Below are 15,795 nucleotides of genomic sequence, written 5' to 3'. Positions count from 1 at the left end.
AAGGTTTCTTTATTTTCTTGTTGTCTTTGTTGTTTTAATTATATAATTATAACACCTTTTTTTAGATGGCATTTAATCTACTAATTCTATTAACCCATATATGATATACCTAGAAGGCTAGAATAGTAAGACTTAAACCCTCAACTTGTAGTTCATTAAAGCTTATCATCCAGTGTGTCCCTTGAGGACTATTTATCATACATATAACATAAAAGGAAAATTAGTTCCAGGTATCATTTATATCCCTTTAAATTATTAAACAGATCCGTCAAGTTGACACGTTTATTTATTTATTATTAAATTTTTTTAAAGACAAATTTTTAGTAGTTTCCGGGACTTGAACTTAGAACATTTAGTTGTTTAAGGGACGTTGTCTCTGCCCACCAACCCCAAGACTGACCCTTATACGATCCATTTTATTTATAGTGCGTAAGATGCAAGTTTAATTGGGTAAACAAATTGATCCTAACACGACCCGTTTAATTTTAAAAATGCCAACCCAAACACTTCCGGTTTGATTAAACATGTCAACCTTAACACGACATATTAAACAATAAGATATGATTGACAACCGAAATCCTACTTAAATTTTTTTTGGATGTTTAGACGTCGTTGGAATTTACCATTACCGTTTGTAAGTATGAACACTAAGTGAAGAGGTAGGTCCCAGCAGAGCCCAGTTGGACCCGCAAGACTCACCTTGAAGAGGGACGTTTGCGCAAGGACCAACTGGTTCCGCAGGACCCACCATGCTCAGAGATGAAGACCTTACGCGCAGTACGCCAGCTGTTCCTGCAGGGAAAGCCTCCCAATGGTGAAGTACCCCGCCTGTCCCCGCAGCTGCGGATACAAGCCATCAGGGAAGGCTACCCGCACTAATAGCAAGGCTATACGCACAAGGCACTAAATAATTCAGTGTCACCTGAAGGAATGAGCAAGGCGGGAATACTCCCGCCCAAGTGAGCCAGTCCGTATGCTTCTGGAAGATCTTTTGTACTATACCTGCCAAGGTATGGACAAAATAGACAAAATCTGACCAAAGCAGCCCATGAACCAATCACAGGGTGACAGCTCACCGACAAACAGTACGAGGAGCATGCTCTAGTACTATTTGTCACTATTAGCCGCTGCCTACTCACCAACCCTTGTCGTGGCACACACATAGCATGCAGTTGGTGGAAAAGGAATAGTACACAGCCGGCCCGGTCACTATCAGCCGCTGCCTACCCACCAACCAGCATGGCACGTGCGTAGCCCATAGTTGGTAGAACAGGAATATTCTACAGCTGGCTGTACCTGCTTGGAAACCTACCTTCGGCTATAAATACTCCAACACCTTGGAACGGTATGATAATCTGGTATTTTACCTTCACTAGCTATTTCTCTCAATATACACTTATATTCAGAGCAATCTAGTCTGATTCTCACGCCGGAGGGTGGTCACAAGGAGGAACCCCCCCTTCTCAGTGACGAGCTCACGGTGTCTGTTTTGCAGGTCATCTGAAGAACATCCTTCTTTGCCGGACCTAACCCTTGTGGGAAACATTACTTAACCCCCAGATTATCCATAATCTACTCGGGGTCGATTAGTGTTTCTTCATTGGCGCCATCCGTGCATAAAAGCTAGAACTAATTCAGTTTTTTCAAAACTTCTGAAAAAATGGTTAACGTTACTCCGGTCCCAAAGCCAGTAAGTGACCAAGAAACCCCGGTAACCACAACCCCAGCTATTGGGGGGAACACCGGCGGTTACACAAATTTTACGAACACTACCCCGGTTACCCAAGCCGGGGCAAGTGCAGTAAACAATATTTCACTAGGGTTCACTGATGCCCAGTTGGAGAAACAGACGAGGCTCCCTCGCCAAACACTCGATCAAGTTAAGGCGTGGGCCGAAGCACGTCAAAAGGAATTCCAAGCTGAGTTGGATGAACGCTTGCGTTCACTCCAACAGGCTGACGAGTTCGGGAGCACTCGACAACAGCTCAACATGAACAGTGAGTGCGAGTATTCGGACGATGATCGGGACGAATCCGACACTGACGCAAACCCTCGCCATAGGGCGAAAGGGAAGCGTAAAGAAACGGACTTCCAACCAAGAAGGAATTTCGGAGAAACCTTCAAACCAAGGAACGCGGGGGGAAACCCACACGACTTCTCCAAAACCTTTAGACCAACTGCTGCAAATGCGGGAACATCCAAGTTTGCAAGGGACATTGCGGAAGCAATCGCCCCGAGAAGTGCCAAACAGATGTCCAACATCGGCACTTATGATGGTCTATCCGACCCAGACGATCACTTGAACAGATTCATAGCGGGGGCAACCGTCAGTAACTGGACGGAACCCACGTGGTGTTATATGTTCCAGATGACGCTGGTTGGAGCGGCCAGGGCGTGGTTTGATCGTTTTTCGGTCCATCACATCTATGATTGGGCGGACTTTCAACACAAGTTCAGCCAACACTTCAGTCAACAGAGGAAATATACTGAAGAGCAGTGGACGATCCTCAACTGCGTGAGAGAGGAAGATGAATCTTTACTAGACTTCATCACTCGCTTCAACTCCAAAAAGCTGAGTCTGGGCAACATAAGTGAAGATCTTGTTCGCGCCGCTTTCATCCACGGCGCCGAATACCCAGAGCTTATCCGCACGTTGACGGGTAAGGACGGCATGCCATCCACATGGGATGCCATCATGACGGCGGCCAAGCGCTTTGCCGAGACGGAGAAGCAACTGGGTAGGGATCTTCCCCAGAGTACACATCTCTACACGCAGAGGACCAGAGAAAACAATGTTCGGATCGCCCGGCAGAACAAGAAGAGGAAGCTAGGTATTTGGTAGTCAAGGGTAAACTTTGACACCTCATCCAGCTCTCGCCCTCTTGTTGGCGGAAGGGATAACACGCACCCTTCAAGCCGAAAACACCGGTGGACGCCACTCACCAAAAGCGTCACGGAGATATTTGCCACCGAAAAACTCCCATGGCCAAAAGCTCCAATGATCCGACAACGACCTAATGCGGATCAGAGTAAATTCTGTGACTTCCACGGGACAAAGGGTCACAGTACAGAGGAGTGTACATCCTTGAAGGATATTGTTGAAACATTCGTCAAGGATGGAAGACTTGCACACCTTGTGGCATCAATCAAGAATGGAGGAAAGAATGATAACCGGTATAAAGGCAATGGACGAAAGCCCGTTGACATCAGCATCCACATGGTTCATGGTAACATCAGAGGAAGAAAAAGACGAACGACAGAACCATGTGAATGGAAGGAAGCTGAGGTGCACTTCCCGCGAGTGCCAGGAGGACCCAGCAAGGAAGGCCCCATCGTTATCAAAAGCCAGCTGGGGCATTACATAACTTCCCGCACTCTTGCTGACAACGGCGCCTCGTCAACGGTTATATACAGGTAGTTCTTCGACAAGCTAGACGACGAAGACAAAGAACGCCTAGAAACGTTTTACGCCTCAATGGAAGGGTTCGACGGCAGCACAAACACCCCTGGGTATCCTATCTTTCCCCGTCATTCTCACGGACGGGAAATACTCCCGCACAGAAGACGTGGACTTCGTCGTAATGAGGAAGCCACATCACACATACGACATTCTCTTCGGGAGAGACGGGATGGCAAGATTCAACGCCGTGGTATCTTCAGTCCACGGCATGATGGGATGGCCAACTGCTGAGGGTGTAGCGATGATCACTGGTATCCCCCAGGTATGCATCGCATCCGTCTCATCTAAACCCAAACCAAAGATGGCTAAACCAACCATTACCGAACCAAAAAAATGGGCCCTCAATGGCAAATACCCTGACCAGGCTGTTACAATTGGCCCAACAATCGCTGATCCTACGCGCACCTTACTCAAACGCTTACTACAGAGAAACGCTGACATCTTCGCGTGGACACCAGCTGACATGACTGGTGTACCTCGAAGTAAAGCAGAGCATAAGCTCAAGTGTGACCCGGCTTTTACGCCAGTCATACAAAAGCGCAGAGTAATGGGGGCGGAACAGGCTAACGCGTGTAGAACCCAAGTCAAGGAACTCCTTGACGCGGGCATCGTACGCGTTAGTAGATATCAAACATGGGTTGCAAATCCCGTTATGGTACCGAAGGCTAACAAACAATGGCGCATGTGTATAGATTTCAAAGATTTAAACAAAGCATGCCCCAAAGATTGTTACCCGTTACCCGAAATTGACCTCAAAGTGGATTCATTAGCACCGTTTCGCCTTAAATGCTTCCTTGACGCATATAAGGGGTACCATCAAATCCACATGGCTGTAGATGATCAGGACAAAACCGCATTTCGGACGCCCGATGGCACATTTTGTTATCAAATGATGCCTTTCGGACTTAAGAATGCAGGGTCCACATACCAACGCCTGATGGACAAAGAGTTTCATGCCCAAATTGGGAGAAACTTGGAAGTCTACATGGATGATTTGGTCATCAAAAGCCCTGAGCCAGAAGCGATGTTGAAAGACATCGAAGAAACTTTCAACACGCTCAGAAAGATAAACATGAAGCTCAACCCGAGCAAGTGTTCCTTTGGGATGGAAGAATGGACGTTCTTGGGAGTCATTGTTACTAAAGATGGCTTCAGAGCGAACCCTGAAAAGGTCGAAGCCATTATCAAAATGGAATCACCTACTACCATCAAGCAAGCCCAGACACTGAATGGACGCCTAGTCGCACTTAACCGCTTTTTGTCAAACCATGCGGATAGGTCGTTCCCATTCGTGTCAACATTGAGAAACTGTTTAAAGAAAACGCACTTCCGCTGGACACCAGAAGCGGAAGCAGCTTTTCAGGAAATTCGGTCACGCTTGATCGAACTCCCAACGCTCACAACACCAGAAGCGAGGGAGGAATTAATCATATACCTTTCGGCCACAGATAGAGCGACCGGGGCAGTCCTGCTAGTAGAGCGGAAAGGTATCCAGATGCCTATTTACTATGTTAGCCGTGTCCTAACAGACGTAGAAACCCGGTACTCCACCCTGGAAAAATTAGTCTTAGCACTTGTACAAGCTTCACGCAGACTAAGACGATATTTCCAAGGTCACCCAATCACCATTCTCACCAACTTCAAACTCGCAAACGTTCTAGGCAAACCCGAATTATCGGGACGTCTAGCCAAATGGGCAATTGAGTTGGGGGAATATGCGATAAAGTACAAGCCAAGACCAGCTATGAAAGGCCAGGTCCTAGCCGACTTTATTACAGAAGTCCCCGCTTCGCGGGAGAAAGAGTGCCAGGAGGAGGCTCAACCCTCCCCAGCACAGGACATCAATGATGTCTGGCGACTCTACACTGATGGAGCAGCCAGCAACGAGGGTTCAGGCGCAGGGTTGAAATTAACCAACCCAGCAGGCCAAGAATACACTTACGCTATTCGACTGGATTTTCCAAGTACGGATAACGAAGCCGAGTATGAAGCATTCTTGGCAGGGCTGAGAATTACGCGTAAAATGGGAGTGAAAAACTTGGAAGCCCACGTGGATTCCATGTTAGTAGCCAACCAGATAAACGGAACGTACACGGCCGTGAACGACACAATGGCCCTGTACCTCGCACAAGCAAAAACCCTTATGCGCGATTTTAATGATTGTAAAGTCATACACGTCAAGCGTAGCGAAAACAAATCTGCGAATGCGTTAAGAAAGCTTGCATCATTAGCCTTCACCCATTTGGGAAAGGACATCCGCATTGAACTCTTTGAAGCACCATCAGTCCTGCACAAGGAAATTTGTGTCATCCAAACCGGCACAGAAACGTGGATGACACCGATAATAAATTACCTTGTAGCGGGTATACTACCAGAGTCAAAAACACAGGCAAGAAAAATACGTTGTAAAGCATTAAACTATCAACTCATCGATGACATCCTTTACAGACGTAACTTTCTTGGCCCACTCTTAAGATGCGTGGACAACCAGGATGCTGACTACCTCCTAAGGGAAGTACACGAAGGCATCTGAGGAGTACACGCAGGTCCACGCGCTGATGTAGCTAAGCTAAACAACGCGGGATACTTTTGGCCGGGGATGCATATGGATGCGCTGGCATACATCAGAAAGTGTAGGTCTTGCCAGCTCTACGCACCCAACACGCATCGCCCGAAGAATGAACTTGTTCCAGTCACCTCTTCATGGCCATTTCAGAAGTGGGCCATCGATGTGACAGGCCCATTTCCTACTGCAGCAGGAAACGTTCAGTTCCTAGTGGTAGCCATCGACTACTTCACCAAGTGGATAGAAGCAAAACCCTTAGCCCAAACAACCGCAAAACATATTAAAAAATTTATTTGAGAATTTATTATTTGTCGCTTTGGACTTCCACAGACTTTGGTGAGTGATAACGGCACCAACTTTGCTGACAAGAAGCTACAAAAGTGGCTAGAAGAACTTCAAATCACCCACACCTTTACCTCAGTGGCACACCCGCAAGGTAAGGTGAGGTGGAAAGAGCAAATAAAAGCATCGTCGAAGGCATAAAGAAAAGACTCCTGAAACACAGATCCGGCTGGGTAGACGAAGTTCCACACGTCCTTTGGGCAAACAGAACGCTGAAAAAGGCCAGTACGGGAGAAACCCCGTTCAGCCTCACTTATGGCACTGAAGCCATGGTCCCAGTCGAAATTGGTTTGCCCTCACCAAGGGTCTTGATTTAGCCAGAAGACAATGATGCGGAAAGACGGTTAGACCTTATGCTAACCGAGGAACGCAGAGACTTAGCCGCAGCGCGTGAAGAAAACTACAAGCGACAAATGCAAAAGTACTACAACACGCGGGTAAAACTCTGCAACTTCAATGTAGGAGACTACATATTGCGTAACAACGAGGCTTCAACCCAAGAGCGCCCAGGAAAACTGGCACCGGTCTGGGAAGGACCGTACATTATCAAAGAAGTTTTGGGAAAAGGCGCATACCGGCTCGATGGCACTCCTATCCCAAGAACATGGAACGGAGCTCAATTACGCAAATGTTACATGTAGATCAATTCCAAACTTGTAAAGAAAAGGCCTAGAGCCACTTCTAATGGAAACGATTCTCCTTTCACATTGTGTTGATAGCCTTACCTTTATACTTATGAACTTCCCACGCTGATATGCCGGTATTTACCGCATAAATATGGGAAGAAGTAAGTCGTTGCGTGTGGAAGGCGGCAAAACCCGCATAAACACATAAAACGGTAAAAATTTCTAAGGAAAACCTTCACGCAGGTCAGCTATAGGTGAAATTTAGTCATCCCAATAAATGAAAGTGACGGTCCTACCCGCACAATCATGATAAAGGAAACTGAACACTGACCTATTGGCAACCGCGCGTCGAAAGGTTAACTTATTCAAAACACTTAGAAAATTTCAAAGGAAAAGATGAGGAAAACTTCCACGCAGGTCAGATATAGGTAAAGTTTAGCCATCCTACTAAGTGAAAGTGACGGTCTTATCCGCACAATCACGAAAGAGGAAGCAAAACTTTAACTTATTATCTGCCACGTTGAAAAGTTAACTTATCTAAGTACTAAAGAAATTGCTAAGTTAAAACAAAATATGAGCGAAATAAACAAGGCAAGGCATTAACAAATAATTTTTATTCCATCAACATTCAAACATTACAAGAATTGCTGGGTACATACCCGCATACAAAATTAGAAGTCTACAAACATAAAAATCTACTCTAATGGTGGAAAGGGATCTAAAGTATCAAGCTTCAGGACCACTCCCACTTGGACCCGCACCATCAGTAGAGTGTGGCGGTTCAAGGAAAGTTTTGAGGATAGCTAGCCCATCATCAGCAGCAGCAATCTCGTTTACCTTCTCCACCACCGGATGCGGGAAGGCGGCATACTGATTCACTGCTTGGTCATACGCAGCTTCAGTATCCACATTGTAAAGAGGGAAGTTGGAAGGCGGAATGCCTTGTTCAACAAACCCTAGACCAAGCAGGAAGCCAGCCTTTTCCCCATCCTCATGAGAAGCGTTGAGGGCTGCGCTCATCGCATCGTCATATGATGTGTTCGTGAACACCCGATGCACAACCTAAAAAACAGAAGTATATCAAAAACTCTTCAAAGTGTAAGAAAAAGCGTAAAGAAATTGTGAAACTGCGCATACCTGCGACAACGCTTCTCGAAGAAGCCATTCCTTGGTAACCAGAGCCTCCTGGAGGGCAGCTTGAGCTTCATTATGGGCGCGTTCGGCTTCGTTCTTTGTAAGGTTGGCAAGCAACACATCTTTGGCTGCAGCCTCTTCGACGCCCTTTAGCTTACGCTCAGTGTGGTCAAGCACCCCCCTCTGGTCCAAGATCTCTTGGAGCTTCTTGGCATCTTCCATGGCCAAAGCATCATGAGCCTGCTGGAGCCTCTCTAATTTGGCTTTAAGTTCCTCATTCTCGATGCGTAGAGGCTCAGCAGCAGCTTCAGCCTTGGTGGCCCTCTCGGTTGCGTTCCGTGCAGTTTCCTTAGCCAACCGAAGCTGTTCATTAACAGCTTGGGCGGCCTTGGAACGGGCCTCGAGACGAGCCTGAACGTCAACCTCAAGGGCCTTGAAGGCCTTCTCCTTTTCCGCAGCAACGGCGGCAAGCTTCGCATTCTCCTCCCGGATAGCCCGCGCCTGAGCCACTTCAAGGCTACGCGCCGTCTTTAACTTGTCGTTTTCACGACAAAGTAGCTCGACGCGCGGCTGCATACGGGCGAGGAGGATTCGGAGCTCGTTGGACAGCCTACCTTCCTGGTAGCTGGCCATGGCCTCCCCCAGCGCACCGCTTGGGGCGGCGTGACGCGCCCATCGACGCAATCTTCAGCAGTCCGGAGGGTCGTTCCCCGGCGGATCTTCCACCGAGGAGCGTACACCTCGTTGGAATCACGAACTGCAATAAAACAAAAAACAGTTAAGAGAGAAATGATGAAAGGGATATAGGCCAAAATAACCCTACGCACCTGTAGGGTCGATAACAGGCCGATAGCCACCAAACCCATCACCTGAACCTAAGGGATATCCATCCAAAAGGTCAAGGAGACGGGAAGGAGGCAGGGATTGGCTAGACGCCCCAACCCCAAACGTACCTGAAGGACTGGCCGTAGTCGCAGGCGCCAGAGGAGGCATGGTGGAGGCTGCCGCGGTGGAAACCAACGGAGGTGAACTCACAACCGTGGCCGCGGCTGCGGAAGAACCCGCAAGAGAAATCACCGCCGGCTCAGTGATGGATTCTGTGAAAATGGCACTGACAGCCGGCGGGGATAATGTTACAGCTGGAACAGTTGGCTCAACGGGATGAGCAACTGAACCAGTACTGCAAGCAGGCGTAGCCGCCTGGGTCATCGCCTCGGGTAGGTTGACCAAACCTATCTTCATGGGTCCAGAGCTGCTCCCTCCCGCTCCACTCTGGAATGCCGTAGCATCCACGCCTGCACGAAGACAAGATATATAAGTATAATAGCGGAAAGATATGAAGTTAAAGTTGTGTACACTTACGGGTCTTTTTGAGCTTGAAGGTGCGAACAGGCGGGGACGAACCCGATGGAGCCGGCCTCTTCGTACCGGTCACCGTCGTCGTCCTGGGCTGCTCGGAGGTGACAGCCGTTTCAACCTCCAGAGCAGTGGTCTCAAAACCACCTGGGTTCCCCGCCGCCTCTTCACTCTCGGTCTCCGACTCAGACCGGTTCACCTGGTCGGCGGTGGAGGCTACCTTCGCCTTGCCCTTCCCGCCAGCAGCCTTCTTCTTCCGCACAAGAAAATGATCATATGCGGATTCCTCATCAGAAGATGACAAGATTAGAGAAATTCCGGCAGAGGTTTCAGCATTCAGAGGGCGAGGGTTAAATAGTCTTTTATCTGGCCGCGTGGCGCTCAGTATTTCGTGGCCTGGCGGGTAGGCCTCCACAAACCGATCCGCAGTCTGCGCAAGGATGGGCAACTCGTTCTCGTCAAGAGCGCGAGTACCCAACCGAGCGGGACCGTCAGCTTCCCGCGGATGCAGGAGGGACTGCAAGTCATTTCCCTCTGAAATAAAAAAAAAACAGTTAGAAAAAACCTTAAATCAACAAAGAAGACGGAGCATACCGTAAGGGATAAAGTTCAAACCGTATTCAAGTACGATGGGAATCTGTGGTGCATCCGCCCCAGCTTCCTTCCACACCCTGCTCATACCGAGCATCACCATCCCGGACTCCGGAAAGCGGTAAACCGGAGTCTGGATCCGGGAAATCTTGGAGAACCATTCCGCCTCCTGGTAGTTGGAGGCGTGAAGGCTGGGGAGAGCTCTCCCGTTCTTAAATGTCATCGCTATAGGGACGACACGGGCAGAGATGTAAAAGAACTCCCGCTTCCAAGACCGAAGACTGCGCTCGGTAGCGCAGATCTTCAAACCCTTGATCCGGGTGACCAGGGTGTACCAGCCTTGGATGCACCTCCAGGAGTAGAAGGTCATTAGGCGGTCGACGTGGGGATCCACGCCAAGAATGAGGCACACTCACTCAAAATGGCGGATCTTGGCGATCGCCATTGGGTGTACCTCCGTCAGGTGCACACCGTGTCTATCCAGAACACGGTATACAAACTTCGTCAATGGGAACCTAAGATTCCCATAGACGAAGAAGGCGGCATATACCCCTATTTTGCCCTTGGGGGCATCGTACACCGTCTGGTGTGGCTCCGGAAACTCAGGCTCGAACGGCTCGAGCATGAACTTCCGGACGATGTACCGGTAGAGCTTGATGGGAAGAGCACACTGGCATTCGCCAGCAGTGCTCTTATCGTCCTTATCGGACGTAGACGTCGGGTTCTCGACATACAAGTCAGACTCCTCGACGATAGCTTCTGGATCATGAGTAGACGACATGTTTTGGAGGTAAAGAACGATTTCAGAAAGAATATCCGCCGGAAATCGCTTAGAAGGAGAAGAGAGAAGTGAAAGTGTGGATTACAAAGGACCCTCTCCCCCTTTATATACTCATCGCAATGAATGCAATGAATTTAATGCGGAGGAGAGAGAAAAGAGCTGGTGCAATGAAACTATGACACGTGGAAAAAGCAAGCTGGCAACAGCTGTTGACGGGACATGCGCCGTAAAATCCGCACCCACGCGGCCAAAAAATCGCGCCCACGTGCCTAAAAAAGCGTCTGGAATGACCATGTACTGTCACGTCGCCATAACTTCCTGCACGTCCTGACACTGTCAGAAGAAACCGTCGGACGACATTTCAACAGTTTGGACTGTTCTTATCCTTTCACCAAGTCTTCGAATTTCAAAAAGATTCAAAAATATTCAAAAGTAAGCGGGACTATACCCCTTACCTTGGCAACCAAGTAACTATAAGACAGGTGCGAGTATAGTGTTAAGGCAAAACCCTTCGCATACTTAGCACCTGCAGGGAATTGAAGCCAGGAATACCTTGGAAGTAAAGTAACTATAAGACGAGTGCGGGTACAGTGTCAAGGCGAAACCCTTCACATACCTAGCACTCCGCAGGGAATTGAAACCAAGAAGGATCTTCTGGGCCATGCTTGCGGAAACGAGAATAACATCCCTGCATAGCGGGAACGTCGAGAACTAGATTGTTTGAAGCTCCAAGATGGAATTGGTTGTTTTAACAAAATTGATCACTATGTTCAAAACTACCAAAACCTCATGGAGAATCTACACAAATGGAACTCAACGCTCCTGACTTGCGAGGAGGTTACACACCTACCCGCATCATACCCAAAGATCAAGCAGAAAAGTCGGGAATTTCTGCGTGACATTAGGGAAACCGCGGGAAGAATCCCCACGGACAACCTTAAAACCAAATCCTTTTCAAAACCCCTTGATTAAGTCAAAGTTCACCTCACTTATTAACAATTCATGAGAAGAACATTGGACTGGGGGGACTTGAAGAGGTAGGTCCCAGCAGAGCCCAGTTGGACCCGCAAGACTCACCTTGAAGAGGGACGTTTGCGCAAGGACCAACTGGTTCCGCAGGATCCACCATGCTCAGAGATGAAGACCTTACGCGCAGTACGCCAGCTGTTTCCGCAGGGAAAGCCTCCCAATGGTGAAGTACCCCGCCTGTCCCCGCAGCTGCGGATACAAGCCATCAGGGAAGGCTACCCGCACTAATAGCAAGGCTACACGCACAAGGCACTAAATAATTCAGTGTCACATGAAGGAATGAGCAAGGCGGGAATACTCCCGCCCAAATGAGCCAGTTCGTATGCTTCTGGAAGATCTTTTGTACTATATCTGCCAAGGTATGGACAAAATAGACAAGATCTGACCAAAGCAGCCCATGAACCAATCACAGGGTGACAGCTCACCGACAAACAGTACGAGGAGCATGCTCTAGTACTGTTTGTCACTGTTAGCCGCTGCCTACTCACCAACCCTTGTCGTGGCACGCACATAGCCTGCAGTTGGTGGAAAAGGAATAGTACACAGCCGGCCCGGTCACTATCAGCCGCTGCCTACCCACCAACCAGCATGGCACGTGCGTAGCCCATAGTTGGTAGAACAGGAATATTCTACAGCTGGCTGTACCTGCTTGGAAACCTACCTTCGGCTATAAATACTCTAACACCTTGGAACGGTATGATCATCTGGTATTTTACCTTCACTAGCTATTTCTCTCAATATACACTTATATTCAGAGCAATCTAGTCTGATTCTCACGCCGGAGGGTGGTCACAAGGAGGAACCCCCCCCTTCTCAGTGACGAGCTCACGGTGTCTGTTTTGCAGGTCATCTGAAGAACATCCTTCTTTACCGGACCTAACCCTTGTGGGAAACATTACTTAACCCCCAGATTATCCATAATCTACTCGGGGTCGATTAGTGTTTCTTCACTAAGCATATAAAATAATTTAGAGTTTTGGATTTTAAGACCCTAAGTTTTCCATTAAGACTGCAAAGTCTTGGTATATATATCTTTTCAACAGCATGTGTTCTACCATTGAATTTGAATTCAACTCTTTTTAACGCTCCATCTTTTAGTTCACTTGACATGACAAGTATTGGTTTTTGACTTGACTTGTACACTCCGCAGATTAGTTGTACATGGACATTTACCAAACCAAACCGGTTCATGCATGCGTGTGTGGAACATGTAGAAAACCAGCTCTAAACGGTTCAATGAACATAAACCCTTATTGAGATCCAGCTAAACGTCGTAGTTGGACTAATAGACACCTATGTAGTAATATCTAATTTTGACTCTATATAAATGTTAACCGTTATGAACCTCAGGTATTATGACGTACAAGATTGTACAACCATATATATATATGGCACCTTCAAGGATAATATAACCTAAACGTACAGTTAATTATAATACGGAGTATATTTTAAGTTAATTACGCAATGCTCATGTAAGTATATATATTTTTTAGAGATGTAGGGTTTGTTTGCTGTTTTTTTTTTGTTTTGGTTACAAGTTTGATTTAAGCACTAAGTTTAATTATAAAATTTGTTTAATCTATATTAAATCATAAAAAGATGATTAGAGACGTTCGTCGGACCGTTGCGGATGAGTGGCATCCGCATCGACGACTGCATGCACAAGAGGGAATTGAGTGGCGTTGGTTCTATTGAAATCTTGTTACAAATTTAAAACACATAGGTTAAACATATGACAATCTAACTATCTATATAATTGTCTACCATGAAATCCTACGTGTCACTCTCACGTTGCTTCCCACACCTTTTAAAGCCACCAGATTGCTTGATTTCAGAATAAAGGCTTCTCATTTAATCTTTAAAATTCGTGGGTATTCATGGGTCTATGAATCCGAATCTATCTAAACGGGTTATGTCATATAAGTTATAACCCTCCTCACTCCACAAACCCTAACAACACAAGCTTCCATCACCTCTCCCTCGCAAACCGTCACCCCCTTAATTATGCCCAGCCAACCTCGCCATAACCCTTTCAACTTCTAAAATCATCAAACTTTTTGTAAAAACTCTAATCACCCTAATGTTCTTCATCTCTATCTTTCCCTATCTCTGTCACAAACCATTCACTCACAAAACCTATCATCTATGCTGATAAGTTGCCATGGCTACAGCAGCGGCGGTGTGACCAAAATTGGATCCATCGTTTGGTCAATTGGTTAGTTTTCATTACAGATCTCATAATTATTCTCTGTGTTTTAACGATCCGAACTGATTTTTTTTATATATTTTTTTAGGATCCGTGTGCGGTTTGTTTCATCTAGGGTTGCTTATTATAATCTCCGTCAGGGAGGCTTTTTATCCGATGTCCTTGCTAACTTAAGCGGTCTTTGTTTTTCGTACACTGATGCGAATAATATGTGTAGTTGTACATATGATTAGCGATTAGAGAACTTTGCTCTCTATCTCTTTACGGTTTCTCCAAACTTTCACAGTCGCTGTTAATCGCTGACCAACTCCATTTAGCATCAATTCTTCAAACTTTCTGGTACGTATATTTTTGTTTAATTGCTATGTAGATTTCGTATTTGCTCACCTTTGATTAGCTTAACGCTCCGATATGTGATGAATGGTGATGAATTCAAGTTAATTGTTTTGCCCTTGCTTATTTGCTCTTGAGATCATAAAAGTACAACTTTTTAACGAGTTAAAAGGCTGCAAGGGTAATTTGCCCTAAGTGTGTTAACGAGTTGTGAAGATTCATAGTTATCGTTTCAAAATCTTAAAACTGATTCACATTACGGGTTATTTAATGTTTAAATAAGAAAAACAGGTTTCGGATTGAAAGATACAATTTCAATTATGTTTGTACGAATACAAGACAATGATGTAATTTAAAATATGGGCGAACCTCTGTCAATATTAATGAAATCCGTTTTTTTAGGTATTTATTGGCTCGGTTACTCATTGTTACAACAACGTTTGCAAAAGAAACTAATGAGTATACAGGGTGAGCTTTAGTTTAAAGTTAAATACGAAAAATTACAATCATATGGCCTGTTTTATTTGTACTACTGACAACATAGGCGTATACAGTTAATGTTTAAGGTTATTATGGCAACTAATTGAGCTTATACTTTGTACCCCAAATTTCTTTGCATTGGTATGCTTGATTGCACACGTCAACTACCAACTGCTTACTTATAATATATTATCATAATAAGTATAGACTAAGTGCTAGAATAACACTCAGGGGAGTGTTGATCTTTCCTAACTATTGCAAAATGTTAGAAAACACTGAATAAGGTTGTTAGGTAATTTCAAACTTAAAACTACAACTTATAATTTGATATTTATAGAAAAAAATGTTACATCTTTGTTCAACTTTGAATTTCCAAAGAATGGATTTTATACCATTTTTATCAAATTAGAAGCTTTAGTTGTTAGATTCATGATGACCTGTTCTCATATTTTGAAATAAAAAGTGCCAACTTTAACCTCTAAAGTCAAGGTGTGGTTCTGTTGTGATCTAATGTGATATTCATGGTTTATTTAGAACATGACAAAGAGATGAGAAGAACCATTGCCTTCAAGAAACTAAGAACTCATTCACTTCAACGATGAGATTTTAAATTTTGTCTTGGCTTGATCACGAAAAAAGCTCAAATATTGTTACCTTTTAATGATATTTCGGTTTATAAAGCTTTGAATAACATAACTTGAACAAAAAAAGTGGACTCTTGAATTATTGTTTTCCGAATTATTATTTTTATCTTTTGTTTCCGAATTATTATTTTTATCTTTTGCTAATTAAAAGACAAAAGTTTGGTAAGTAATTTGAGGAAAAGAGGAATTCTATCGAACTCAATAATGAGTTGAGTAACAGTGCCTCTTATCTCTAAAGCCAGAGCTA

Source organism: Bidens hawaiensis, unplaced genomic scaffold (genome assembly GCF_021521415.1).
Source record: "Bidens hawaiensis isolate Kalapana, Puna unplaced genomic scaffold, B.hawaiensis_p1.1 tig00008283_1, whole genome shotgun sequence".
In the NCBI taxonomy this organism is placed as follows: Eukaryota; Viridiplantae; Streptophyta; class Magnoliopsida; order Asterales; family Asteraceae; genus Bidens; species Bidens hawaiensis.
This window is presented reverse-complemented; position numbering follows the sequence as displayed.